We start from the raw sequence: 14,195 nt of genomic DNA on the forward strand, positions 1-14,195 counted from the left end.
TAGATGAAGAATTAAAACAATTCCTTGACAAGCTTTCACACAAAAGGCCATTTTTCAAATCCAATTAACATAAAATTAAAGAAAAATGCTTACCATGGATTAAAGGGATTAAAAGGAAGAGACAGAAAACAAAGATGTATGGGCCCCTACCTTGGTTGATGCTCCTACACACACACACACACACACACACACACACACATTTGGTCATTAGACTGTCTAGAAACTTCTCTTCTGGGAGTTGCCAACTTTGTGTTGATTTCACAAATACATGACTTATGTCTTCACACTTTAGATGACAAATTCTTTGAGGCAAGGACAGTATCTGATTCAAGTCTGCACCTCCAGTGCTTAATAGGGGCCCTAGGACATAGTAGGCAATCAATAAATTTGTTGTGTCAGTAGAGGGATATATCCATATCACAAGGATTTGCCCTTTGTAGTTGCGGGAGCTAGCTAGCTAGTGTTGTCTTTGTGGCTGAGGCTGGAGCTTGAGGTCCACAGGGCAGGCCAGCAGAAAGAGGAGAGGGATATAGAGCGTGAGAGAGCAAGAACAAGCTGGAACCCACCTGAGCTGCAGCCCCAGAAGCTGGGGCCCTTTGTCATGGAGCTAAACACACCCTACCCACCCGAAGGGTCAGTGAAGCTGAAGGAGATACTGGGGAAGGCTGTAGGGCAGTTGTAGGGCCCGGGTGCTGCTTTGTGTCAATGAGATGAGTTTGTATGAGCTACAAAATGCTGCTGCCTCCCTTCGGCCCTCCAAAGTTTGCAAGAGTTGTTCTTGTGGGTGCCCCAATAGGAAACACAAAAAGCGACTTAGGCAAATGTAGTTTGGCTTAGCCAAGTTGACACGTTACAAAGCCACCATCTCCAGCTTGGAGAAAGGAATGGGGCTTTTTGTTTGTTTGTTTTCGTGTGTGTGCACATGTGCTGTTTTAGTGTAGATCAAGGTTTCTCAACTTCTACACAATTGACATTTGGTACCAGATAATTCTTTATCAAAGTGGGGAGAGCGGTCCTGGGCCCTGAAGGATGTTTAGCAGCTTCCCTGACCTCTACTTAGGAGATGCTACTACCAACCTTCCCTCCTCAGTTTTGACAACCAAAAATGTCTCCAGATATTGCCAGATATCCCCTTGGGGGACAAAGTCACCCATAGTTGATAATCACTGGTCTGGATCATGTGCTGCTTGAGAAGAACCATCAGTTCTTTTTCCTGGAAGCCAACATGGTGTTTTGCACGTAGAATGTGCTTAGTAATTACTGGTTGTATGTAAACATATGTTTACGTACATACATAAACATACATGAACAAATATTTACCTATCACCAAAGTGACATATACACATTTAAAAGAAGGTGCTCCTTAAATGTTCGAGTTCTGGCTTCAGAGCACTGCTCTGCTTGGTCTAAATACTACTCTCCCAGATGATCTTCACCACTGTGGTTTTAATGACTATGTTCATGACTCTTGTGTCTTTATCTCCAGCCCAGACCACTGCCCTGTCTGCTAAATATCTCTTTTGGGTTTTGGGGTTTTTTTTTTTAAAGATTTTATTTATTTATTTGAGAGAGATCAAGAGCACACAAGCAGGGGGAGAAGCAGAGGGGGAGGAACACAGACAAGCAGACTTTGCATTGAGCCCAGAGCCCCACGTGGGACCTGATCCCAAGACCTCGAGATCATGACTTCAGCCAAAACCAAGAGTCAGAGACTTCACAGACTAAGCCACCCAGGCGCCCCTAAAAATCTGTTTCTGAATGTTTCACGGGCATCTCAAAGCAACAGTGCCGGCCTGAACTCTTCCAGTCCTCCATGCATGGCTCTCCTGGAACCCTGGCCTCAAGAGTGCTGTCATCGGCATTTAAGCAGACACAGAACTAGGAGAATGACCCTAGAGGACTGTCCTGACTACAGAACCTACCACGCCCCTACCCTTTCAGTGGCTTTCATCACCCAGCCCCTACGGGTCCCTGCAGACCCAGCATCGCTCTGCCCAGAACCTAGGGATCCTTGTCTCTGGCCCCACACACTCTTTCAGACCCTGTTCTTGCATATGCTGTTCCGTGTGTGTAGGAATGCTCATTCCCGCCTGCTCATCAGGGTGAACGCTGCTTATCCTCCCAGATTTCATTCAGGGCTCCCCTTGTCCAGCTTCTTCCTTCCCGATAGTCCCCGCAGTTAATTGACAGCCCCTCCCCAATTCTCCCATGGTATCCTGTACATGTCAGAATGGTTGCCCTTCCCTGTTATATCCATTAACACTTCCTTCTTTCCCTCTGGACTGAGAACGCCTTGAGCTCAGAAACTCCATCTTATCAAAGTTCAGACCTCTCCTCAACCCCGGGCCTGGAACATAGTAACTGTGCTCTGGATGGGTATTATCATTGTCATGGAGGTATGACTGAATTATTCTGCTCAGAACAAAGAAAAAGCCACTCTCAAGCTGAGAATCAAGCTTTTGTCATAAAAAAATAACCCCAGGGCACCTAGGTGGCTCAGTCGGTTAAGCGTCTGCCTTCGGCTCAGGTCATGATCCCAGAGTCCTGGGATCAAGTCCCACATGGGGCTCCCTGTTCGGTGGGGAGCCTGCTTCTCCCTCTGCCGCTCCCCCTGCTTGTGGTCTCTCTCTCTGACAAATAAATAAATAAAATCTTTAAAAAAATAAACAACCCCAGAACTTATTGGTAATACCCAGAAACCTTGGTAAGTAATATACATGCATGATTTCACTTGGTCCTCAAAACAACTGACCCAAGTGCTCACGACTGCCCTTGCCTTACATGCTGCTCTGTCTTCACCAGACTTCAGGGAGGCTTCTCTCCTCCCCCAGGCCCCTGACCTCTGCTTGCCCCCAAGCCTGAGCAAGCACGGAAGTGTCCCTTTATTAGCTTATCCGGGGAATCGGCTGACCACAGGGAGACACATTTCCTGTCAGACCCTGGCGAGCATGCCATGTGCTTGCCCAACGTCCCATCGCTGCCAAGCTCTGCTTAGCCCAGCCTGGAAAAGAAAAGCCTTTTCTGTTTGTTTCTGAGACGCCTGCAGATTCCTGAGATTGGAGATTCTCGTGTTGCAATAGTCCTTTTGAATAAAGTTTTTCCTTATCTAAGTCTGTTTTTTTTAACCTGACACAACTTTATGATATAGAAACTATGATTAGCTCCTTGCGTGTAAGAAAGAAGAAAATGAGGCTTAGAAAAAATAAACTTTCCCAGAGCCGCATAAACAGCAAATGAAAAATATGGGATCTAAACCCAGATCATCTGCCTGTTTGAGGGTAAGAGTCCCACTCTCACCCACGGTGCTTCAAACCTCACTAATTCTAACAGCATCCAGGAAGGGAGGCTTTGGGATGCTAATCTCAAGTTCCTATGTAGAACTGAAAGCATGAGAATTTTGTTATTTTTTTAAATGTCACAATTTATCCTGTTCATTCATTCATGTTAACCTGAATTAGTGCAAATGATCAATTAAAATATCGTAATCAAAATCAGCATTTTTATATAATCTTTCAAAGCACCTATATGAAGACAACCACACCCAATGTCCCTTCCCTCCCTCCCCCCCCCCCCCGCATTCCCCCAACCCCCCACCCCCCACCCCGTTGCTCACTCCTCGGCTTTTTCCTTCTACTCGCTGACATTATCCCCTCTGTGTAGAAAAAGCCGGAATGCAGAGGCAGATTTCTATAATCCTCAGGGTTAAAAACGAAGAGGAAAGAAAAGGCAGGTTCCTGAGCTCTCTGGCTCGCCTGCAGCAAGCAAGGCGGCTAACCCTCCCATTCCCCGCCCCCCCAATCACCGCTCACCGGTGCTGCCACCCATTTCGAGCTTACACTGGCAGAACATGCGACCTGATGTGGAAATCAGTCTTGACATGCGTCAAACCCCTTTAGTAGCCACAACCCGTAGGGTAGTTGTGCTATTATTGTCGTCCTTATTGAGAAGTGAAGAAACTGAGGCATGAAGAGCTTGAGCAAGAAGCCCAAGGTCACGGAGTGAGTCAGTGGCAGGGCTGCCATTAAACCCAGGACTCCTGGCTGCCTCCCAGCCCCTGGCACCTCACTGCCCCATCCCCCCACCTCTCAAAGGGGAAGGCTCTGCTGTGGCCCCACGTCAGCTCTGCTCCTTTCCACTGGCCAGGCAGAGCTTCAGCTCCTTCTGAAGAAAGCTTCATGAACTGAGTTCAATGAAAATCAATGGCAGATGTTGAGCCAAGGAGGAAAAACCACTGGAAGCTGATGTCAATGATCTGTAGCTGAAAATGCTGTGATCTAGTCCACTTTTAACTACATGTGTCTTCTCTGGCCAGGCTTCTTCAGGAGTGTTTTGGGATCACTATTTCGGTGTGTGGCACTTCCTGGGACAGGGGAAGGAGAACAGGGTGCCTAGACATTCAGTAACTGTGCAGCATGGAAAAGCTTCTCAGTGTCCTCCCCAGTAAATGAAAGTCAGGCTGTGGCTAAGTTCTTCTCTAGTGCTATCATGTTCTAGTTAGGGGATCGTCAGAAGTAGCCTGAGTTATTAACATCTCGATCCACAGAGCTTAGCTCCTTTGGAGAGCTTTTAAAAATCCCAGTGTCCAAGCCCCACTTGCAGAAAAATACTGATTTAATTAAAGGAGATTGGAGCCCAGGCATTGGTGGCTTCCAAAAACAAAAAAAAAATCACCAGGTGATTCTAATAGGGAAGCCGGTTTGAGAACCTCTCCTCTGGAGTGTTCTCAAACTTGAGTATTCATCAAAAATACCTGGAGGGCTTGTTCCCACCCCAGAGTTTCTGATTCAGAAGGCTTGGGCGTGGGGCATCTCAAGTAAGTTCCCAAGAAATGCTGAAGCTGCTGGCTCAGAGTCTACACGTTGAGAACTCCAAAAGTTTCCACATGCTCTGAAATGGTATATATAGTCAGAGGAGTATTTTTCTCCCTGCCCTGGGGAGAAAGCTCACAGATTTCATTAGATTCTCAAAGAGATCCATAACTCCAGAAAGATTAAGAGCCAGAAGTAGAGTCAAATCATTAAATTTAAAGCTTTTTGTAGGCAGGGTTTCACGGGAGAGGATTTTGCAACTTTTTCAGTCTTAATGTAGCCCCAGGTGTGTGTGTGTGTGTGTGTGTGTGTGTGCATGAATTACCTGCGCATTGCTGGGTATAAGATAGCAACATACTGACCAGTCTATACTCGGTTTCCCACCCCAAATTTGCACTTGGGACATCAGGTTGAGGAAGAGGGTAAATATGACAACTTTCCTGAGAACCAAATGTGAATTTTGTGGAGAGGGAGAGGGAGAATGCCCAGTGATACCATTGAAACAGAAATAAAACCTCTACAGATAATCATGCTGTCTCATGCTCATTGACGTTGGGGCCATAAACTTGAGAAAATGAGTGTTGTGCCATAACAATTACCCTGAGGATCAGTTAAATAACATTTTATCTGCATGAGTTATCCTCTCATTCAGAATGTGGCATGGGAAGTTCATACATAAACTTTAATGTATATGATCTTTCATCCTTTCAAATTTTCTATTTTTGTGAATGTTTTCCTATATACACAATACATTAGAACAGTCATATATGCATATAGCTTATAAATAAGGAAATAAACAGGCAAACATATATACATTTCATGATAAAAAGTTTGGAGACTACTCACCAGGTGTGGTGGTCCTCAAACTTTAGAGTGAGCCAGAATCACCCGGAAGCTTGCTAAGTAAATGCAAATTCCCAGCCCTCACCCTCCTTCAGATTCAGGAAAGTCAGAGAAATTCACATTTTACACTAAGATCTTAGGATATTCTGAGGCAGGTGATCCACTGACTCCACTATGAATCTTATTCTGAGAATGCCTTAATTTTTCTTTTGTTTTCTTTTTCTTTTGTTTTCTTTTTTTTTTTTTTGCTCTGTACTTTAAAAAAAACCCTCATTCTCACCCCAAAACCACAGATCTTCCTGGCAACGTGTATATATAAGTGAGTGCAAAGAGGAAACAAAAATTGCAGTCTCCTGTCTTTCTAATTCCCCCTCGTGGTACCCCATCCCTTAGCCAGTCTGCACGGTGATTGGGGGGGCGGGGTGGGGATTGAGAGAGGGGCTGGTCACCACGCCCTGGCAGAGCTAGCTGCTGCCCTCTAGTGGCGGCTCAGCGCACCGGCTCACCCAGGGGGCAGTTTCTCAGAAGACAGGTTTGGCCGTCTTTCTAAGTATCTCCCCATAAAGAAATATTTTCCAAGAGCCTCATCAATTTAAGACCCGCAAGTGTGAGCAAACAAGTCAACAAAAATGGCACTGTCCAAAGGAAGGGTTGCAGTGTGAAAAACAATATTCTCACAAACATATTCTTCCATTCAACAAATATTTTTAAAATATTTTTGAACAGTCTACCGGGCATCGATCAAGGTGCTAGTCATAAAAGAAACAAAAATCCCTGTTCTCACGGCACTGATAGGCTAATGGGAAGAGACAATGAAGAAGTGAATTATCTCTTAACTGTTACATGGTGGTAAGTGCTGTGGAGAAAAATAGGGCCTGGGAAGAAGAGAGGGAAAAGCTCACAAAAACGGAGGAAATGAACATTTATTGACCACCATTTATTTACTTACTGGTTACTCTATATAAGTCAGTTTTCTGAATCTTCACCTCTCTCTCACTGCTCCCCCCCTTTTTTTATAATAGCCAATTTTACATGTAAAGAAAAACTGTAAGAGACTTGGCTAAGGCCACTGTGTTAATTAATAGCTGCAGCATGGAACTCCTTAACTGGTTGGAGGAATGAAGCCCCCGGCAAATTTGTAAAGGAGACTGCCCACACATGCCCTTTCTTAATGCTCACACACCCACCTCTCCAAGACTGGCAATGCTGCGTGGAATGTGCTGGACCTCACCCTTCCCCGTTGGGGCTTCCCTCTTATTCTCTCAAACTCTTATTTTACTCTATGCTAATTCCATAAATGGATTCTCTTCCCAGAGTGTAAGGGATTACTGATTTTTTTTTTTCAAGATTGTATTTATTTACTTGAGAGAGAGAGAAGGAGCAGGGGCCGTGGCAGTGGGAGAAGCAGGCTCCCCACTGAGCAGGGAGCAAGATGCAGAGCTTGATCCCAGACTCCAGGATCATGACCTGAGCTGAAGACAGACACTTAACCAACTAAGCCACCCAGGCGCCCCGGGATTACTGATTATTAATCACTTGCTAATCCTGTAAATTAATTTTCTCCATTTATGCCCAGTTAGTCATCATCATTACCCAAGTAAGATACTTGAGTGGGGCCTTTTTCTGGAATAGTCCCTAAATCTCAATGGTGGAAATGTCAGTCCCCCTGGTTGGGCAGTGATGAACGTGCTTGCTGAAATTATACCTCTTTGGGGGATTAGAGTCATAGTTAAAATATCGGTTTCTCATTCTCCAGTCTATTATAACTATTGGATTCTCAAAAAATGCTATAAGAAAAAGAGTGTGTTCTTGTGTACATGACACAAATCCACCTATCTCCTCAATGTAGAACATCTGTTCAAACACTAAGAAAGATTATAGAATGGGAGGATTTTAGTGCCAGGAGAAAATGAGCATTTTATAGCTAAGGAAAATAACAAATGATACCCAGGAAAGTTAAGTGGATTTCCAGAGATTACAATTACAATTGACCCTTGAACAGTACAAGTTTGAACTGCCTGGGTCCACTTATACATGGTCTGTTTGTTTTTAATAAATACAGTACAGTACTGTAAATGTGTTTTCTCTTCCTTATGATTTTCTTTTTATAATGTTTTCTTTTCTCTAGCTTACATTATTCTAAGAATACATATAACATATGAAATATGTGTTAATTTGCTGTTTTTGCTATTGGGAAGGCTTCTGGTCAACAATAGGCTATTAGTAGTTAAGTTTGGGGGGAGTCAAAAGTTTTCTGCAGACTTTTAACTGCACTGGGGGTTGGCGCCCCCAATTCCATGTGTTGTTCAAGGGTCAAGTGTATATCTGTCATTTCTGATAGAGCTGGCCCTAGCGCCTGACTTCCAAGACTGAGGTTGTAGGGGAGTTTGTTTGGTTTTTTTGTCTATCCATCTTCAACTCTCATTCTTTGAGGATGTTAAGAAAACAGATTGAATTGAATAGAAAGACTCAATACTATAAAGATTTCAATTCTGCCTAAATGACTCTAAAAGTGTCAGGGTACCACAATAAACACACAGATACACCCTCGGAAGAAATAGTGACGCCCAGTTCCTGGAACACAGTGGGTCGTCAACAAGTATATTGTTTTGTGCTCCCATGCCTTCTTTACCAGTGCCACATCCCCAGGATGCTCTGCCTGCTGCCCCATCTTACTTCCTCACCAGCAAGCCCCAAGCAATCTCTCTCGCTCGTCAACTCTGTTGGCACACACTCGATGCTAAATACATAGTAGGATATTATCTTCTTGGAGGCAGAGGCCATGATATCAATTTCTTCCTAGCCTCACGGCACCAAATAGGCCCTTGTCCTCAGAGGGGGCCACCAACTTCTCTCCATTCCAGTTCATCTTCACTTTTCTGCCTGTTTTCCTTAGGTCATTCTACTATTGGAAATCTCTCCATGGCTTCCATTATACAGGCTAAAGTCCAACTCTGGAACAGAGCATTCGAGCCCCTTCGAGGATTATCTCCATCTGTTTTATTTATTTACTCACCTCCTGCCTCATGGCCTTCCTACACTCTCCCTCCAAAGACGTGGACCTTCTCAGCACTCAAAATTTGGGGCTTTCGTGTATGCTGTTTCCCTGAAATGCCTGGGAAAGTCCTCAAAGCTAAGGCTCACACTCCATGTCTTATTTGAGGTTGTTCACTCCTCTTCTTCATTCCCTACACTGAGCTCCCAATTTTGTAATTACTCTTTTTTTTATGTCAGCCTCTTCTTTCTTATTCTTTTTTTTTTTAAGTATTTTATTTATTTATTTGACAGAGAGAGACACAGCGAGAGAGGGAACACAAGCAGGGGGAGTGGGAGAGGGGGGAAGCAGGCCTCCTGCGGAGCAGGGAACCCCATGTGGGGCTCGATCTCAGGACCCTGGGATCATGACCTGAGCTGAAGGCGGACACTTAACTGACTGAGCCACCCAGGTGCCCCTCTTCTTTCTTATTCTTACAGAGATATACTAGCACAGGAAATCCTTTGATCAGCAGGATTGCAATGAATGGGGCTGGCTTCAGGACATGTCCTATGCAATTACAGAGGGCCCCACCCTCACAGAAGCCCCACAGTTTAATGCTCTAATGTCAATTCTTAATCCATTTGAGCAAGGCCCCATGTTTTCATTCTGCACTGGGTCCCACAAATTATGTAGCCGGTCCTGCCAATGAGTACATGATGCATACTTTCCAACTTTCCCAGTTTCCTGCGACTTCCCCAATTTTAATACTGAAAGTCCTGAGTCTTGGGAAACCCTTCTGTCCCAAGCAAACCAGGACACTTCGTCACCCTATTTCTGGTCCTCAAACTGCAAACATAGGAGGTATGCATCACTTTGTTCAATTTCTAATATGACCTATTGTCTTACAAGCAGAAGGGTCCATATAGGACATATAAAACTTGATGGTAAACTCTGTGACCCCCGTAAATTATTATTTCTAAACACAACTTATACATCTCTGTGAACTACAGTTAAGGCTTTATCATCTCACACTTTTAAGTTACTACAAGGGACCTATTTCAAAGGACAGCCTATAGGAAAGAATTGCAAATTCTAAGGTCAATGGAAGAGTTTCAGTGAGTCTATGAGCCATCTGGAATTAACTGTAAAACGTGTACGGGAGCAACTTACTGTGAACAACACCTAAAGTTTTGATCAGTTTCTCAAAGCCATCCAAGTCAGTGAAAAAATAAAATGCATTGGCTAATTGTTTTGGTGAATCTTGAAATTTGGGGGCATTCCAGAGAAAGTTCTAAGGAGTTCTGCTTTGAGGACCCTAATGTACCAGACCTTCTGAGGCATACCTGGAATAAACCCATTCTGTTTTAGGGCCAGAATTCACAGCCCATCTAGCTCTAGTGACCAGAAACTCGTCCAAAAAGTCTTTCTAACATGACATAATGTGTCTGATCTTAATTTTATATTCATTTTAATCCATTGCATATATTAAACTCTTCTGGGCAACAAGGCAGATAGCAGAAATTCTGTAGATTTTAACCTTACATGTACAATACCTTCATATGTGCCCTCAATGGAAGATAAGTAAATTTTATATCCAGGACCTTTGATATCCACACAATATTGATTGTAATTTTAAAAAACCTCTGTCCTAAGGGAAAAAAATCCTAAATTCGGCAGCTATCATTTTTTAATTGAAAATACAAATACACGAATTTTCAAGATTGCAATCCTAAAAAAAAAAAAAGTGGGGGGGGAACTTGGATACACTATAAATGTACAAGTCCCAGCTGTGAGCTAGTTTGGCGGCAATGCCTGTCACCCCATTGATTGGTGACAGATTTGTTTATTCAACCAAATCATCTGGGAAGTTCCTCATCCCCTATTTTGCAGCCAGCCCTTCTTCCCTGTCTGTCCCTTCTGAAACTACTCACTTACTTGGGAAATACAATGGGGATATAGTGGTCAGCAAAACAGACCAAGTGGCCCGCTTTGTGCCTTTATCAACTTATGCTGCCCCCAACAGTGCATTAAGGGTTCCCGTTTCCCCATATCCTAGCTAACACGTGGTGTCCTCAGTCTTTTTCATTTTGCAGTTTGATAGAAATGAAATGGTAGATCACTACTATCTAATTTCCATTTTCCTGATTAGTAATGAAGTTGGCAAGCTATTTGGCACGCAGTTCCCTGTCCTATACATTTTCAATTCATATCCTTGGCCCGTATTTCTATAGGACTGTTTTTCTCATTAACATGCAAGTTTGTTGTATATTCCAGATACTAGCTTAGGTCTGGTTCTCAGAAGCAGACCCTGATCAAGGGATCATGTACAAGTGACTTACTAAAGAAGTACTATTTAAGAAAGGATTTTTCAAGGAATTGAGTATTTACAAGGGAAACTGGTAAGAGAGTGAGGTAAACAGGACAGGGAAAGGGAGGAAACAAAGCAAGCGTGTGCTCTCAGGCCAAGTCATGTAGAAGGCAGTCTGTGCCTAATCCCACAGGAGACTTTGAAATGTAAGTTACATACCCACCTGCCACTGGCTAAAGGTCATGTTGTAGAATGTAAATTCCTATGCAGCTAGCTCTCTGCACATGTGGGACCAAAGTGACTGCGATCCTTTTTAAAAGAGTCACAGATATTAGCTGTTGGAAGCAAAAACACAGCAGCGTGGGAGATGGGGTGCACAAAACAGTAAAAAGGAATCTAAGGTTATCTGGGTGGAGAACTGACATCACTCACTATAGACAACAGTATTATGAAAATATCAATTTCACTATTAATTCAAGAAATACAAACTGGGGGAAAAAAGGAAATACAGGCTGTAACAGTAAGGTATTTTCTATCTATACAGACTTAAGAGTTAGTCAAAAGTTCTCACCACACACAAAAAAAAGTAGCTATGTGAGGAGATACATGTATTAACTAACCTTATTGTGGTAATCATTTTCCAGTATATATATATATATATATATATATATATATATATATATATATATACATAAAATCACTACACCGTATGTCAATTATATCTTGATAAAGCTGGAAGAAAAACAGAAGAGACTAATTTGTATTATATTTATTGATAGGAAATACATTTTTCATTCAATTTTTGAACTTCATATATTCTACATATCTTCCCAAATATTTTATGGAATGTACAGTGGGGGGAAAAAACCCCAAAATGTTAATGTTTATTCAAATCGGATTTATTTTTATTTTTGAAATTGCATGTTTGTAGGAAAACTCCTCAATCTTCAAAACAAAACAAAACAAAGAGGCAGTATTCAGCTCCAGATTGGCAATGATGAGACAGTCCTTTGCATTTGTTGTTATTGGAAGTATAAATTGGTACCGTCCTTCCTTTCAAAAATATTTAACAGAATCTATCAAAATTTAAAATCGCATGATGTAATGATTTTTTCTTGGAATTTATCCTCCAGCCATATTCACACGAAAATGGGCTGGTTACTGTAGCACTATCTATAAAGGCAAAAACTAAAAACTGGCTAGCAATAGGGGACATCCATATAAAACATTAGTTGTTCAAAATAATCCAGATATACAACTCTATGTCCTGGCATGGAAAGATGCCCATGAAATATTGGATATATTTGTTGCTTACTGTGTAACCTCATGAAAAAGATTTAACCTCTTAAATTCTTCATCTATAAAGTAAGGATAATATTGAAATGATAGGGTCACTATGCAGATTAAATTAGATAATACATATCAAGTGTTTTTGCGTGGTGCTTGGCACATAGTAAATGATCAGTAACTATTAGTAATATCATTATTATTATTAAGAGAAAAAATGAGGGCGCCTGGGTGGCTCAGTCGTTAAGCATCTGCCTTCGGCTCAGGTCGTGATCCTGGGGTCCTGGGATAGAGCCCCGCATCGGGCTCCCTGCCCCGCAGGAAGCCTGCTTCTCCCTCTCCCACTCCCCCTGTTTGTGTTCCCTCTCTCGCTGTGTCTCTGTCAGATAAATAAAATCTTTAAAAAAAAAAATAGAGAAAAAATGAAAGCTTAAAAATAGCATGTATCATTATTTTTCTTGTTAAAAAAATCCAACTTCTAGGAAAAAAATCTTATATATTTTTTTAAAGTGTGAGACTTGGGGGATAGAGAAGTTCCACTTTTTACCTTATACATGTTGGTATTTATAACATTTTCAACAAGCAGTGCATGTTACATTGGCAGTGCTGATGAAATACGGTTTTTAAAAAGAATGCATGAGGCTACATCAAAATAAAAAGCTTCTGCACAGCAAAGACAACAATCAACAAAAGTAAGACAAGCTACTGCATGGGAGAAGTTATCTGCAAATGATACATCTGGTAAGGGGTTAGTATTCAAAATATAGAAAGAACTTATACAACTGAACAGCAAAAAAATGAATAATCCAACTAAAATGGGTAGAAGACATGAACACACATTTCTCCAAAGAAAACATACAGATGGCCAACAGCCACATGAAAAGATGCCCAACATCACTCATTATCAGGGAAATGCCAATCAAAACCACAATGAGATATCACCTCACACCTGTCAGAATGCCTAAAATCAACAACACAAAAACAAGTGTTGGTGAACATGTGGAGAAAAAGGAAGCCTCGTGCACTGTTGATGGGAATGCAAACTGGTGCAGCCACTGTGGAAAACACTATGAAGGTTCCTCAAAAAACAAAAAATAGAACTACCCTATGATCCAGTAATCCCACTACTGAATATTTACCCAAAGAATTATGAAAACTAATTTGAAAAGATGCATGCACCCCCATGTTTATTACAGCATGATTTACAACAGCCAAATAATGTAAGCAGCCCAAGTGTCCACGGATGAAATGGATAAAGAAATGGTGGTATACACATACACTAGAATATTACTCAGCCATAAAAAAGAATGAAATCTTGACATTTGCTACAACATGGATGGACCTAGAGGGTATAATGCCAAGTGAAATAAGCCAGAGAAAGACACCATATGATTTCATTTGTATGTGGAAATTAAGAAACAAAACAAAGAAAAAAGAGGCAAACAAAAAAACAGACTTAACTAGAGAACAAACTGATGGTTACCAGAGGGGAGGTGTGGGGGGGGACAATGGGTTAAACAGGTGATGGGGATTAAGAGTACACTTATCGTGATGAGTACTGAGTTAAAAGAGAATTGTTCCATCACTACTACACTGTATACCTGAAATTAATGTAACACTGTACATTAATTATCCTGGAATTAAAAAAAAAATTTTTTTAAAAACAAATGCATGAGACTTAAGGCTCAGGAATGTTGGTAAGCTATTCCCACCAGCATCTCTTCTGTTGTTTAGCTCCTGCTTGAAAACACTCTTTTACTAGTGCTCTCACCTAATGTTTCTGTGGACAAAGATAGGACAACAGTGAGAATCAGGGGACTCACGGGACAGAGAAAATATAGTCACAAGCCCACACTCAGAATGAACAAGCTGTTCTTAGTTTAGATAACAAGAAGCCACGCTATAATGTTAACAACACAGGAAAGACCGAGAATCCTATAGTTCTGGCATCTCAGTCAAATCTGTGAGGGTG

The sequence above is a fragment of the Zalophus californianus genome, chromosome 1, assembly GCF_009762305.2.
Source record: "Zalophus californianus isolate mZalCal1 chromosome 1, mZalCal1.pri.v2, whole genome shotgun sequence".
Classification (NCBI taxonomy): Eukaryota; Metazoa; Chordata; class Mammalia; order Carnivora; family Otariidae; genus Zalophus; species Zalophus californianus.